This window comes from Ambystoma mexicanum, chromosome 1p, assembly GCF_040938575.1.
Source record: "Ambystoma mexicanum isolate Mex_15411 chromosome 1p, UKY_AmexF1_1, whole genome shotgun sequence".
NCBI lineage: Eukaryota > Metazoa > Chordata > Amphibia > Caudata > Ambystomatidae > Ambystoma > Ambystoma mexicanum.
Window position 1 is genome coordinate 382,691,693 of NC_090921.1, and position 15,369 is coordinate 382,707,061.

A 15,369-nucleotide genomic window follows, 5' to 3' on the forward strand; every position below is an offset into this window, starting at 1 on the left:
TGATCAATTATATATGGCCGGCACACACACATAACCAGGAGGCATGATGAAGAGAACAGTGGGACCCATCACCTGTCTTGTGCAGTCTTTTCTGACCACACGCATGTGATGAGTTTAGCATAGTTGCCAACATGACACGTTCCAATGTGTAGGTGCTTATCCATTCCTGGCTTTTTCTTTGTATTCTGGGACTTGTAGTCTAAATTTTATATTGGGAAATGAGGAATTTAAAGTCCCAGAAGGCAAAGGAAAAAACCAGCACTGGATAAGCACCTACAGATCGTAATGGGTCATGTTGGCAAGTATGAATTAACCCTGTGTCATCCATGGTGGCACGGGAAAAAGAAAACGAGGAACCGAATGAAGTCTTCATCCCCCCGCTGACACTTAATTTTAATAGATGATAGTCTTCTAACAAATTCTTCTCATCCCGGATAACAGGCCACTCAGGATCAGAATGAGGGGGAAGTCACCTTTGCTCCTCCGTCCTGCCGGCAACTGCCCATTGACCAATCAGGGGCATCCAACAAGCAGACTGGCTTCTACGCTGCTCCATCCTTAAAATCTGAAAGAGGCAAAGACCTGGGGGTAAGAGAGAAGAGAGGCGAATGGACTCAGGTGGCTGGCTCGGCTCTAGTTTGGCCCATCCTTCATGATACATTTACAATTTCATTATTTTCATCCCTCCACTCACTCTCTCCCTCATTTCAAGCTCCCATCCATTCTTCCTGCCCTCCTTCCTATACCCCTGTCCAACTCTCTTTACCAATTTTCAATTTCATCCAGCAGACTGAGGTCTAGTGAATCCTGTGTGGGGACACAATTCGCCCTGAAGTTCAGACAAGCTTAGGTGCTTTGACACGGCTCGACATGAAACCCCAATAATGAATGAATTCATATGGAATCTGCAAGAGACAAGCAAGGCATTGTACTAGATCTGGCCCCACGCACCTTGCTCGGATAGCTTGACCTCGGTGCTAGGGGTACAGAAGAAATGCAATGGGGCTCTAGAAAAATGCACAGGTAGGTGTGGCAACAGGTAGTAACTCCCAAGTAACTCTAGCCAAACCCTGGCCCCTGACTAGCAGGGAGTACAGAATGTCGGCAATGTTGTTCTACACTCAAAGGATGCTGGTAACTCAGCAACAGCCAATTGAAGGTTGCATATCACTCAAGTGGAAGCATTTCGCAACAAGCAGCTGGAGCAGTTTCCTCTGCTAACCCAGGTCCCCTGTAGCAGGGCCGTCACAAAGGGGAGCCAGGGGGAGCAAACTGCCCCAGGCCTCGTGCTCCAAGGGGGCCTCGCGGCTGCCTGGGTCATGAATGCAATTTCAAAACAAAAGTGAAGTGCATCTGATCTGCGTAACACAGCATGGTGGTGTGGGGTGTGGCTCTGCCCCACTCAAGACTGTTAATGAGATGCTGATACTTGGCAGAATGGGGAAAGTAAGCAGAGGGGCCAGGGAACGGAATGATATGTGGCGATGCGTTTGCTATTACTGCGAGAAGCCAGGATAGCTGAGGAGGTGAATTAGGTCGAACATCCCTGCTTTGAAGCATTGATTTACAGGCAGAAGCTGATAAGCACGGGGAGAATGTTGAGTTGTATTTCACTTCATGGCCCAGGGTCAGGGATGTGTGAGTTCACTCAGCCCAAGGCCAGGCCCAGCTGCCAATTAGGCTGCCACTGCCAGTCATGTGCATTGGGTCTGTCTGGGAGCTTTCTGGGTGCAGTGCCACACTTTAGCAGAGCACATGCTGCCTGCGAGCCTTGGCCTGGAGAGAGATGGCAGTGTAACTGGAGCAGGCAGACCTGGATGCTAGTAGTCGACTCAACAGGAGACAGGCGGTGTCAGCCCTTTGTTTTTCGGAGCTGCCTCTCACCCTCACCTGCTGCCCTGCTGCTGCTTGGCCGTAGTGACTCCAGCCCCTGAGCCCCAAGGCCCTAGTCACCATGGGGAGCTGAGCCGCCTGCGATCGAGGAGGGAGACGACGCACTCATCATCATTGTGGCGTTGCCCCTTTAAGGGTACGCACGCGACGGAGTGACGTCAACTCCGTCGCGTGCCAGTTTAAATAAACGAGGCGGCTCCTGGTGACGTCAGTTCACCGGGGAGCCCACACCGACAAGATCTCCGTCTCTGTGTCTCATTACCACAGGGGGTGGGGGGCTCACGGAGGCGGCCCATTGGAGACCGCTAACAGTGGCGACGAGACCGGGATCGCTTCCTGGGACACGCGGGGGGAGTTCCGACGCAGCGCAGATGATCGGATGTGAGCGCGCGACGAACTCCGACCGCAGAGAAGGAAGCGACGCACGCGGCCGGCGGCCATTTTGATGAACAGGCCTCGGAGACTCACGGCTTCATAACGAAGCGTCGGTGAGCCATCCGGGCTTAATTTTTGGAAACTTCAGCGGCGGATGGTCGCTGAACACGGCACATGTCAATTTCGTGAGGAAATTTTGACAGTTTTCACGATTATGGTCGAGCAGAGGCAGGGAGACTCCATGGAGGGCCTGCTGTGGCAATAGGAGTCCATCTCTTCCTCTACTCAATTTTTGGACACACCATTGTCTGCATGCTGGCTGGAGTGACACCTTCACGAAGATCACGGCTGGTGGTGAGTTGAGGCCCCTTTCTTGCCAATCTTGTGGGGTGCCTGTGCGCTTTCCACCATGAACCAGGATGCTGCTGCTGCTGCTGCTCCTGCTGTTGTGGCTCCGGCACCGCCTGTGCTTCCACCTGCCCCTCCGCTGAAACCACCGGGGTCCCTACAGCCAATGCCTGAGTTTGATATCTCGGGTGCTCCATCGGGCCTGGGACAGAGGTGGAAGATGTGGATGGATAGGCTGGAGATGTACTTTAGGGCCACAATGGAAACAACGGACGATGGCAAGCTGGCCACCCTCCTCTACTCTGCTGGTCCGGCGGTGCATGAGGTATTTATGTCCCTGCAGCCGGTGGACGGGTCGTTTGCTGCGGCAAAGGAGGCGCTCCATAATCATTTTCTGCCAATGGCCAATGCGGACTATGAACGTTATCTTATGGGAACGGCTCGCCAAAAAGATGATGAGACTCTGGACGTATTCTTTGGGCGGCTGCGGCGTCTGGCAGCACCGTGTGCCTGGAATGACCCCGAGGTCATGATTAGGAACCAACTCATTCAAGGGTGCAGCTCTGGGAAACTGAGACGCCAGATCCTCCGAGAGCCAGGCATCACCCTCCCTCGCATCCTAGAACTGGGGAGGTGCCACGAGGTCTCTGTACTGCGGGCAACCAGGATGGAAGCGGGTATTCGCCCAGCCAAGGTGGAAGAGATCTGTGCGGTCGGAAGAGGCCGCGGGTTGAGGCGCCCCATGAACAATCAGAGCCAGCGCGCGCAGGGGTCGAATGTCTCCTGCCCGAAGTGTGGCTATGATCTCCCGCACCCCGCGGAGTGCCCGGCAACGGGAGTCAAGTGTGGCAGATGCGGAGGCCCTGACCATTTCGCCAGAATGTGTAAGTCTGCCGCCCCCAAAATTGTGCCGAGGGGACCAGTTCGAGCCGGCTTCTTCCGGCCCCAGAGGGCCTCCAACGTTGCCCAGGTGGACCAAGGTGACGAAGGAGCCCCTCAGGAGGAGGAGGAGGACGAGGATGAGGAGAACGTGTTTTTCGTGTCCAGTGTGAGCGTACTCAAGTCCCGCTCCAAAAGACAACCCAGGTGTAACGTGTTGGTTAATGGAGACTCTGTGCCGATGCTAGTGGACACTGGCGCATCTGTAAATGTAATGGCCTGCCAGCATTACAAGACTATGCTGGCCCCGCCTGCGCTGGCTGCGCCGAGGGCACGCATATTTACCGTCGGCGGGGACCGGCCTTTGCCTCTAGACGGTGTATTCGTGGCCCGTGTGCAGTATGGGGACTCACACATACGGGCTCGATTCTACGTTACACCGGTGAGCGACAACACCCTGCTCTGCTGTGCCGCGGCGGAGGCGCTGGGTATTGTCACGTTCGCGTACGCAGTATACATAGAGGACATCCAGGTCCTCCTGGCCAAACATGGATCCCTGTTTGAGGGCATTGGACAGCTGGTGGGTGAGCCGGTCCGGCTCCATATCGATGAATCCATACAACCAGTGGCGCTGAAGCACCGACGGGTCCCTTTCCATCTCAGGGATCTGGTGGATCGTGAACTTGACAACCTCGTGGGGTTGGACATAATCGAAAAGGTTGAAGGACCCACCCCCTGGGTGTCCCCCATTGTCATTGCCCGCAAGCCCAAGCAACCCGATGCTGTGAGAATTTGTGTGGACATGCGGCTGCCTAATAAGGCCATAAAGAGGGAGCGACACCTCACCCCCACCATCGATGACATTATTGCGGAGCTGCAGGGTGCAAGGTTCTTCTCTAAGCTCGACCTGAGATCGGGCTATCATCAGGTGGTATTGCACCCCGAGTCCAGATACATTACTACCTTTACCACACATCGGGGTCTCTATCGATATAAAAGACTAAGCTTTGGGGTGTCCTCGGCAGCGGAGGTTTTTCAAAACATAATAAGAGGTGCACTGGCGGATCTGGAGGGCGTCCTTAATATCAGCGATGATATCCTAGTGTATGCCAAATCGGAAACGGAGCATCTGTCACGCCTGTCCAAGACTTTTGAACGGCTACGGCTGCTGGGCCTCACTTTACACAAGGACAAATGCGAATTTCTGAAGACGGAAATCGAATTCTTTGGGTTCGTATTCAAGGCGGATGGGGTGTCACCAGATCCCCGCAAAGTGAGGGACATCAAGGAGGCGCGCCCGCCCGAAAATGTCGCGGAGGTGAGGAGTTTTCTGGGGATGGTTACGTACTGCGGCCGTTTCATCAGAAATCTCGCATCCCGCTCTGAGCCCCTGAGGGCGCTCACCAAGAAGGACACCACCTGGCAGTGGGGCCCTCTGGAACAGGCGGCGTTTGACGATATTCGAGGGGCGTTAGCGGCGCATGACACCATGGCATTCTTTGACCCGAGCCTGCAGACGGAGATCGTGGTGGACGCCAGCCCATATGGGCTAGGGGCAGTGCTCACGCAAGTGGGAAAAGACCAGGAGGTCCGGCCAATAGCATACGCCAGCAAGGCCCTGTCTGACACTGAGCAACGTTACTCTCAAATCGAGAGGGAGGCCCTGGCGGTGCTGTGGGGCTGTCGGCACTTCCGCCTCTACATTCTGGGGCGTCCCGTGACCGTAGTCACTGACCACAAGCCGCTGTTGCCGATCATGGCGGGCTCGTCATCTCGCCCGCCAGTGAGGATTGAGCATTGGATGCTCGCCCTGCTGGAGTATGGGGTGTCATTGACCTATCGTCCCGGCGCCAACAATGCGGCGGACTACCTATCTCGACACCCCAGGAACGACTCGCAGGTGTCGGCGTCGGCGGAGGAGGCCGACGAACACGTCTGCCTGGTCATAGAGACTGCGACACCAAACTCCATGCAGGTGGAGGAACTCGAGGCGGCTTCGAAAAGCGACGAGTGTTTCTCCATCCTGAAGGAGGCCATGCAGAAGGGTGCCTGGAAGACAGTGCTGGAGGCGGTGGAGCGAAGAACATGTGAGGCCAGGGTCACTCTCGAGCAGTTGTGGAGAGTGAGAGAGGAACTAACATTCTCCGAGTCGGGGCTACTGCTAAGAGGGGAAAGGATCGCAGTGCCCCAGGCCAAAGTGGCACAGGTCATCGCGCTGGCGCACCAAGGTCATCAAGGGGCCCCCAAAACGAAAGCCCGCCTCCGTCAGAAGGTGTGGTTTCCTGAGTTGGAGCGGAAGGTGGAGGAGTTCGTGGCCTCTTGTGTGTGGTGTCAGGCGGCGGCCCCGGCCCAGAAGGAACCGTCCATTGAAGCAATGCCCCGCGGGACTCGGCCATGGGAAGTGGTGCACGCCGACTCTGGGTCTACATCCAGAGGCACGCATTTTCTAGTGGTGGTAGACGAGTGGTCAAGGTACCCGGAAGTGGAGTTTATAGACTCAGTGGCGTTTGAGAACGTGGTGGTGGCGCTGGAGAAGATCTTTGCCACTCATGGTCTCCCCTCTGTGCTGTGCTCGGACAACGGAGCCCCATTCCAGGGGGAGAGTTTTTCAGAGCTCATGAAAGAGTATGGAATTCAACACCAGCGGGTCACCCCGCTGTGGCCCCGCGCCAACGGGGAGGCCGAGCGAATGATGCGCACCCTCAACAAGGTGTTCCGCATTGCACATGGAAAAGGGGAGTGTTTGCAGAGGGCTCTGTACGTATTCCTACGAGGGTACCGCACCACCCCTCATTCGTCTACGGGGGTGGCTCCGGCAGAAGCACTATTCCAACGGTGCCCGAGGGATGTCATACCGGAGGTGGGGGACAGAGACCCCGCCGTCATCGACAATGAGCAGGTGGAAGAGGACAGACAGGTCAGGACACAGATGGAGAACATCCGGAGGGGGCTCAGACCCCCACACATCGCGTTGGGGGATGAGGTGCTGGTAAGAAATCGTCACCCTCATGGAAAACTGTCTCTCACGTACGAACCCGCCCCCCTGGACGTGGTAGCTGTCAAGGGGTCAATGGTGACTGCATCGGATGGAACTTCATCGGTAACCAGGAATGCGTCGTTCTTCAGGAAGATTGGTGACCCCAGAGTGGACAACCCGGACAACCGAGAAAGTGAAGGCGCGCTGGATGAAGGTGGGGGAGAACGCGCCGTAGTGGAATCGCCGGCTCGAGGCGGACCCAGTACAGGAACACCAGCCAGGGACGGTGGCAGGAGGTACCCCCTGAGATCAGGGCGTGGGAAACCTGCCCGTCTCAGTGATTATGTTATGGACTGAGCTGGGAGGCTGACCGGGGACTAATGGTCAGGCCATGACAGGTACCCACGGGGGATCCGGGGTGGCTGTCAATAAATGGGGGTTTTTGTTGAAACTTATAGAGTGATATGTGTCATAGATGTGTGCTAGTTAAGTACTCCTATTTCCAATTTGTTGTTATGGAAAAGGAGGAGTGTGGCGTTGCCCCTTTAAGGGTACGCACGCGACGGAGTGACGTCAACTCCGTCGCGTGCCAGTTTAAATAAACGGGGCGGCTCCTGGTGACGTCAGTTCACCGGGGAGCCCACACCGACAAGATCTCCGTCTCTGTGTCTCATTACCACAGGGGGTGGGGGGCTCACGGAGGCGGCCCATTGGAGACCGCTAACAATCATCATCTGGCAAGTCAGTAACTAAATGCTGCTGCGGACCGCGGCTCCTGCTGGTGGTTTAAACATGTGGAACATATACATTATGATATTCATTTGATTTTTTCATGCAGGCAGATAGCACAGCATGCACACATCAAATGTATATGATATTGCCACCCCCCGCCCCGACCCGGTGCGCTCCATTAGAAGCACTGGGGCTGGAGAGCCCAGATAATGCCTTGGATCGTTCGGCACTTTCCACCGATCTCTCTAGGTACCGCAATCTGAACACTTGGGGTTGGTTGTCAGCACTGCTGTTTTCCGTAGACTACCTGTGCAGTGACACATTAAATGCAAAATATGCTTAAACGTGTTTGGCATAGTTCACCTCGTGTTCAAGCGCATAAGAAACCTCTGACAGCGCCATATCGCTGCAGGCACGTATTCATTCACTTTGCCTCTTTTCTGTTACTTAACACCGTCAGAGAATAAAAACTCGATAGCATTGTAGTTGGAAGTAGGTTTACATAAAAGGCTGCAACTGTAAAGGGAGTGGGCACTCGAAAAAGATTTCTGGTTCGTACAAAGCTGAACACTTGAGTAGAATGCTTGCCTTTGCTATGTTTTTTGCTTATTACTGTTGGATTTTTCTGTGCTGTCAGGTGTGATTTGACTGGCCAATGGCCGCCTCCACTGCTGCTCGGCTCCCAGCACAGCGGCTCGGATATGGCAACTTAATCTAAAGGTGCCTCCTAGTATCAAAGACTGATGATGCTCCTTGCAATGTCCTTTTTCTGGGAAGTCATATCTGCTGGTGCAATTAGGAGGTTTGCATGTATTTTGCCGCGGGCGCCTGGACAGAGCTCTAATAGATGGGATTCCTGCATGATGCATCTGTAATGATTCTGCAGTTTTATTTTTTTGTTGTGTGTTGAAATGCCATCTGGCACTAATGTGACCAAAAAAGTAGATTGGGGCGGGGGTGGGCGGTTTGGGGCACGACGGAGACCATATGGAATTGCGCGCACTGCATTTGGGGGACAGTAGGAGGACTTTTTTCGTGGCACGTCATAAACTGGATGCAGAGACTTAGTGATGACAGTCGACTTGCGAAACGTGAACCCTCCTTCCCCCACCCGCAACACAAGGTGAGTGCTCCTTTTAAAGCCATCCGCTCATCCCCCCTTCAAACCTATCCCTCTTAATGTGCATCAGTCAGCAGTGCACCACCTTACACCTTCATCATGAAACAAGGGTTCTAACTTCTGGCAGAAGTAACAGAGCGATCTTCAGATTTGAGTTCATCTGATATTGCCATTGCTCTGGCTACTGTTGGGTCTGAATCACAGTGTTATACAACCGTATCTTTCTTCTGTATTGTAAGTATGAATCCACTTACTGGTGCATTTAATACATGATCTGAGTACAGTTCATATGCTTTTTCTGACTAGAGTATGTCTGAGGGATCACTGTAGTAGGGGTAGGTTTTATCATATAGGGTAAGTCTGTTCTGGGACATGCATTTCTAATGAGCCTTCCGCCATGACCTGAGGTTTACCTTTTAGCAATGGGCTAGAGTTGGGCATGCTGACACACCTGGGAATTCACCCTCTCCCTTAAACTTTAGGCCATTTTTAGTTTTAGCCATTACTTGGTGCCAAAACCAAAAAGCGCCACCTATAAACGGACACTTGTATTGGAGCACAGTTAGGATGGAGCTGACAGGTGAGAAGGAAACACAGCGTGAGCGCGTTGTTTTATTACCCACCCATTGACTGTCCCTGGGCATGACAATTCATATGGCCATTCCGACCAGCTACCTGCCCCTCCACATAAAAAACAAATCCACCTGAGATCTTTGACAGTTCTATCAAGCAGTAACATCAAACCTGTCTGTGTTATTTCTAAGCAGTCTGAGAGCTAATGTCTTAATTGCAACTATGAATGTGCTATTGGTGTAATAAAAATGGCTTTACCTATGATGCCTTCAGCCACTGGACTTATATTTGTTCCTTAAACTGAAGTTCTATTAAAAACAAACACGTGCAAAGACAACAGTTGTGTCTAGTGTATAGGTATTGTTATATATGGAGCAACTCTATAGTCAGGCTTTAATTAAAAACCAGCATGATATATTAACATACGCTCTGAAGTGCATCACAGAGCTGCAGATAAGACACAGTGTGAATAAATGATCTGGCCAGGATCACACACTTTGGTTAAATGGTGAAACCGAGATGTGGAAAATTTCAGCAACTGAGCACATCTTCACAGGTTTAGCTGATATAAACATGTATTTCTAATAAGCCCTTGAAGATAATTCATTCACTACGTTCAACAGTGAATGCTTTGACACGTCAGTCTTGACTATGACAATGCTCTGTATTTAGGGATCCCCTTTTCAAGTCTCTCCCAAATGCAACCTTTTCACCACTCACCTGCTAGACGTATTGCAGGCCTGAATAAACATGGCTGCATTAACCCAATTCATACTAAATTGCATTGGCTTGAAGAGGTTTTCTCTGTCTTTTGGAGCAATATTTGTAATGGAGGCACTGGAGGAAAGCATAGGGATTGGGTGACCTGCCATACACATCACTATGGCAACCCTGGAGACTGTACAGTGGCTGCCTATGTAGGATTTTTAAAAGCATTGTTCAACATTCAACGGTTAAAGGAGGGAACATTGAAGGAGGGGAACATGGCACACCTGTCTCCCAGGCAGGGCCGTCACAAGGGTAGGACTGGGGCAAATAAGTGTCTTGGGCACCAATGAAAAAGTGGCCACAGTCGCAAATGGCAGTTAATTCCTTTTGTGACAGACTGTTTGAATAGTACCCAAAGGTACTTGGAGTTTTTTTAATAAAATATTATGCAAATTGTGCAATTTAAACAATATTTATCCAACCACAATGGTCAAAACTACTAGCCGCACAGTAAATTAACTCATCAAACTGTCCCAGTCCAGAGAGGTCCAGTCCTTTCTCTTCGCACTGAGTTTTTATTACTACTCAATAACCAAAAGTAATGCTAATTTTTTAGCATACCTGTACTATTTAAGTTGAAATGTCATCTGGGCTAATTAGCCCTTCATCTTTCTGAGGTTGATAAATGAAGTACCATCCAATAATACCTACTTTAACTTTTCCATTGCTTAGAATAGCCAATACCCAATGCTGCAACGTCCCTATGACAAAAGATATACTTTCTCCAAGGATGGATGAATATTTTACTTTTAAATATCTATTTCCATTTGCCTTTTATGTCGAATTATTTGCCAGGGAGGACATGGGTCGTACGCGTGATATCGGAAGAAAGCATGAAAGTGGGTCTGTGAAAAGACAAAAAAAATTGCAACGTGAAAAGACCCTAACAGAAGGAAGAAGGAATCTACTTGAATTTGGTATCACAACGACTGCAAAGAAGGCACCTATCTCCCAAGCAGAGGAGCAGATACCAGAAGCTGTCCAATCACACGAGGAAGAGGGGATCCACCAGGTAGCAAAAAAGAACCCGCAGTTGAAGATCAGGAACCTACATGTTCAACTAATCGCCTTGCATTGGCCCAATTGTCAGAATTGCAACCTCATCCTCAATTACAACTTGACAGTAGTACAGAAGAATATCTTAACATAGCGGTGACTGCTGTACAATTAAGACAAACAGCCACAAACATATCTTCTGACCCAGGAACATGGAGAGAGATTCTTACACAAGGTGAAATTGACTTTCTCGTTAAAGAAGGACCACCAGTGATTAAGGCTAGTGGTCTCCCAAGAGATGGTGATCATAGAAAGTTTCCTAAAACTGTACTCTTCAGTGTTCCCCCAAATGGTGAACAATGTTTTCGAAACTATCTGTGCTGGAGTGAGAAGAAACAAGCTTTACTTTCTTTTCCATGTCGCTTGTTTTCTAACGAACATCCTGCACAAAGATCAAGCTTGTGTCTTCCAGAAGGATACATGGTTTGCGGATTTAGTGCTTATAAAAAACTACGTGAAAAAATAGAACTACGTGAGTGAAGCAAACCTCACTTGTTTTCATTCCTAAAGTGGCAAAATAGACAGAGAAGCTTAAAGGGAAAAGGCATCGATGCTGCTATGCAAACTGCAATGGTTTCTGAGGTGCAGAAATGAAAAAAATTGCTGGAACGTTACCTTGATGTGACTCTCTTTTTAGCACGCAAGAACCTGTCATTTAGAGGCAGTGGTTCTTTAATTGATAGTCCGGAAAACGGAAACTTTCTTGGTCTTCTGGAACTTTTAGGAAAGTATGACAATTTATTAGGAGATCATTTAAAAAAAAATCAGGAGTCTCAGGAAGCTGGAGAAAAGACAGTACATTATCTTTCAGGCACTTCTCAAAATGAATTTTTATCACTGTGCAGTGAACAAGTCAGCAGAGAAATCATGAAAAGAGTAGCAAAAGCTAAGTACTATGCATTGATCTGTGATGCTACTCCAGACATAAGCCACACGGAGCAAACAACCATAATTTTGAGATACACAGAATTTGACATGCCCTCAAAAAGTTGGACAATTGAGGATGGATTCATTGAGTTTCTGTGCTCCGTTTTAGAGAAACACAAAGTTATTCTTGCAGACTGTAGAGCACAGGGGTATGACAATGGGTCAAACATGGCTGGAATTTACAAAGGCGTTCAGGCTGAAATTCTTCGTAAAAACAAATGTGCACTTTTCTCTCCTTGTGCAGCGCATTGTCTCAACCTCTGTGGAGTCCATGCTGCCGAAATATGTTCTGAATGTGTGACATATTTTGGAAGCATCCAAAAGTTATATACACTTTTCAGCTGTAGTCTGGCAAGATGGAAAATTTTTAATAAAGAAATTAAGATTACCTTCAAGTCACAGTCTCAAACTAGGTGGAGTGAAAGACTTGATGCCATAAAACCAGTTGCCAAACACTTGCCATCTGTTATTAAAGCACTTGAGAGAGTTCTAGCAGAAATCAATTTAACAGAAGGTGCAAAGGCTGAAGCAAAATCGCTGCAGCTTTACTTTTCTCCATTTCCTTCAATCTTGATGTCCTGCATATGGTTTAACATTCTTCTGGCAATAGATCATGTGAACAGAGTGTTAAAGCAAAAGCAGCTCTCCCTTTGCAAGTCAGTGCAGCTAGGTAAGCAACTTGTGTCTGATCGGAGACATTTTTGTGATTCAGGGTCGTAAATACTGCATGAAGCAACATTAATTGCAACAAATTTAAACATCCTAACAGAATTTCCAGCTAAACAGATAAAGAAACAGAAAACAATGTTTGATGAAACAGCAGAAGAGCCATTACCGTCTGGAGACAGTCTTGAAACACTTGAAGAAACCACTTTCCGCAGAAATGTGTAGAGTGGTTGATAATTTAGTTGAAGAAATGAGCAAGCACTCAAAGTCCGCAGAACAGATTTATAACTAATTTTGTGTATTGTGGAACTTTGACCAAATGGATCCAGAATAGATTCACAACAAAGCCACCAATTTGCTAGAATTTTATAAGGAGGATTTTTCTGAAAAGCTCATAGATGAACTTAACCATCTGTGCAGTGTGGGGAAAACACTTCACAACATCAAAGATTGTACAGAACCTGATACTCTTCATTTTTTGAACACAATATACAAGGAAAATGTGGAACATTTATTTCCACAGGTGTGTATAGGACTTCGGATGTTTCTAACAATCCCAGTTAGTGTTTCTACAGGGGAACGTTCCTTTAGCAATCTGTCATTAATCAAGAACTACCTACGGTCAACAATGGGCCAAGAGAGATTAAATAGCCTATCTATTTTGTCAATTGAAAATGCACTGGCTTCCAAAATTGACTAAAAAATAATTATTTCTTCATTTGCAGAGAAGAAAGTTCGAAAGTGGAAGTTGCAGTGAAAGCTGGGTGGCATGTGTCCACATATTACACTTTTGACAGATATATTGAGTTGTAATTTAAGTTACTTCAGAAAGTCTGTTCTAAAAATAAAATGCATGCAAATCTATATTTAATGCATATGATACAATACCAAGTCTGGAATAAACCATTCTTCAGCTTTGAAACATGGCTTTGCTTTAGTTGATTTGCAGTCATAAAAATAAACCATATTCGAGTTGTTCCATAGATAAACTCAAGTAGAGATTTCTCACATGACTTATTTACAGTGCCACTGGCCAAGTGCAAAAAATGAAGGGGCCTCACCAATGTTTTGTCCCGGGCCTCACCTCACCCTGTGACAGCCCTGCCCTGGAGCACGAGAAAAGCACAGGGAACAGGCCAAGGAAAGCAGGGCTAATCTGTCAGTGTGGGAGCCATGCTTCTGAGACTGGCTAGGGAACCCTGACTTTCTCAGGGCGCGCTGGGGCTGCAGCTCTGACAAGCTTTTCAGGCACGCGGCTCCTGGTTTCACAGGCAGCCTCGCAGAAAGGGAGGAGGGTGGTGGGTGCATGGGAGGAGGCGGGTAGCGTATATCTTTAGGAGGAGTGGACTAAACAGGACCCTTTATACAACAGAGAAGGTGAGCAGGGGTGGACAGGCCTACAGGCAACTCTGCATATGTACCGGTAGGCGAGAGGAGCAGCCGTTTTTCTGTTGGGGGTACATGAGGGTGGATTACAAAAAGGGTGGTGAGGGATTGTGGTCGGGGAGTATATTTCTTCCTTTTTAGGGTTAGGAAAGGAACAAGAGAACACATAAAGGAGGCGTGGGAAGGGAGCACTGCACCAGGTATATTTCTTCATTTTGGGTGCTCGGTTGGGTTGGGGGGGCCATACTCAAGGGAGGTGGGGGAGCGTGGTATTTTTCTGCATGTTTAGGTTGGGACCTTTTTATGTTGCAGTCAACGCCTGCCTCCTCTCGCCACTCTCTGCAATGATGGTGCAGGGAATATGGGATGTGGGAGGGGGATGTGGGCTATGCAGAACATAACCTTAAAGGTGCTTAGGTGTCAACTCATGAGGTATATTTTACCTTTGGGCTCAAAGTGATGTCACAGACATCTCTAGATCCACTCTTGCCGTCTATCAGGTGTCCCTCAGGACCACTTGGTCGCTACACAGGTATAATTCTACGCATTCTACACATTTTCAAGGAGGTACTAGATGACAACAATATGTTGCTCTTGGCTATCTCTTACTTCCATTACTTTGCCTATGTTATGACCTTTTCACAGAGTTTTTGGGGATCAGGACAAGATCTACACAACCAAAAAACAAACTCCTACACATGGGTATCCTGCTTGAATGATGCTTAGAATATCTGTGGGTGGTATCTGTGGGAGGTATATCCTCTGGACAGGAGTAGGAAACTGGTATCCAGTCTGAAGGATGCTTAGAATCTCTCTGGGTGGTATATCCTCTGGACAGGAATAGGAAATTGGTTTCCAGCCTGAAGCATGCTTAGACTCTCTGTGGGCGGTATATCCTCTGGACAGGAATAGGAAACTGGTATCCAGCCTGAAGGATGCTTAGAATCTCTGTGGGCGGTATATCCTCTGGACAGTAATGGGAAACTGGTATCCAGCCTGCAGGATGCTTAGAATCTCTGTGGGCAGTATATCCTCTGGACAGGAATGGGAAATGGGTATCCAGCCTGAAGGATGCTCAGAATCTCGGTGGGAGGTATATCCTCTGGCCAGGAATAGGAAACTGGTATCCATCCTGAAGGATGCATACAATCTCTGTGGTCGGTATATCCTCTGGACAGGAATAGGAAACTGATATCCAGCCTGAAGGATGCTTAGAATCTCTGTGAGGGGTATATCCTCTGGACAGGAATAGGAAACTGGTATCCAGCCTGAAAGATGCTTAGAATCTCTGTGGGCGGTATATCCTCTGGACAGGAATAGGAAACGGTTTCCAGCCTGAAGCATGCTTAGAATCTCTGTGGGTGGTATATCTTCTGGACAGGAAAAGGAAACTGGTTCCGGGCCTGAAGGATGCTTAGAATCTCTGTGGGCGGTATATCTTCTGGACAGGAATAGGAAACTGGTTTCCAGCCTGAAGGATGCTTAGAATCTCTGTGGGCAGTATATCTTCTGGACAGGAATAGGAAACTGGTATCCAGCCTGAAGGATGCTTAGAATCTGTGTGGGCTGTATATCCTCTGGACAGGAATATGAAACTGGTTTCCAGCCTGAAGGATGCTTAGAATCTCTGTGGGCGGTATATCCTCTGGACAGGAATAGGAAACTGGTA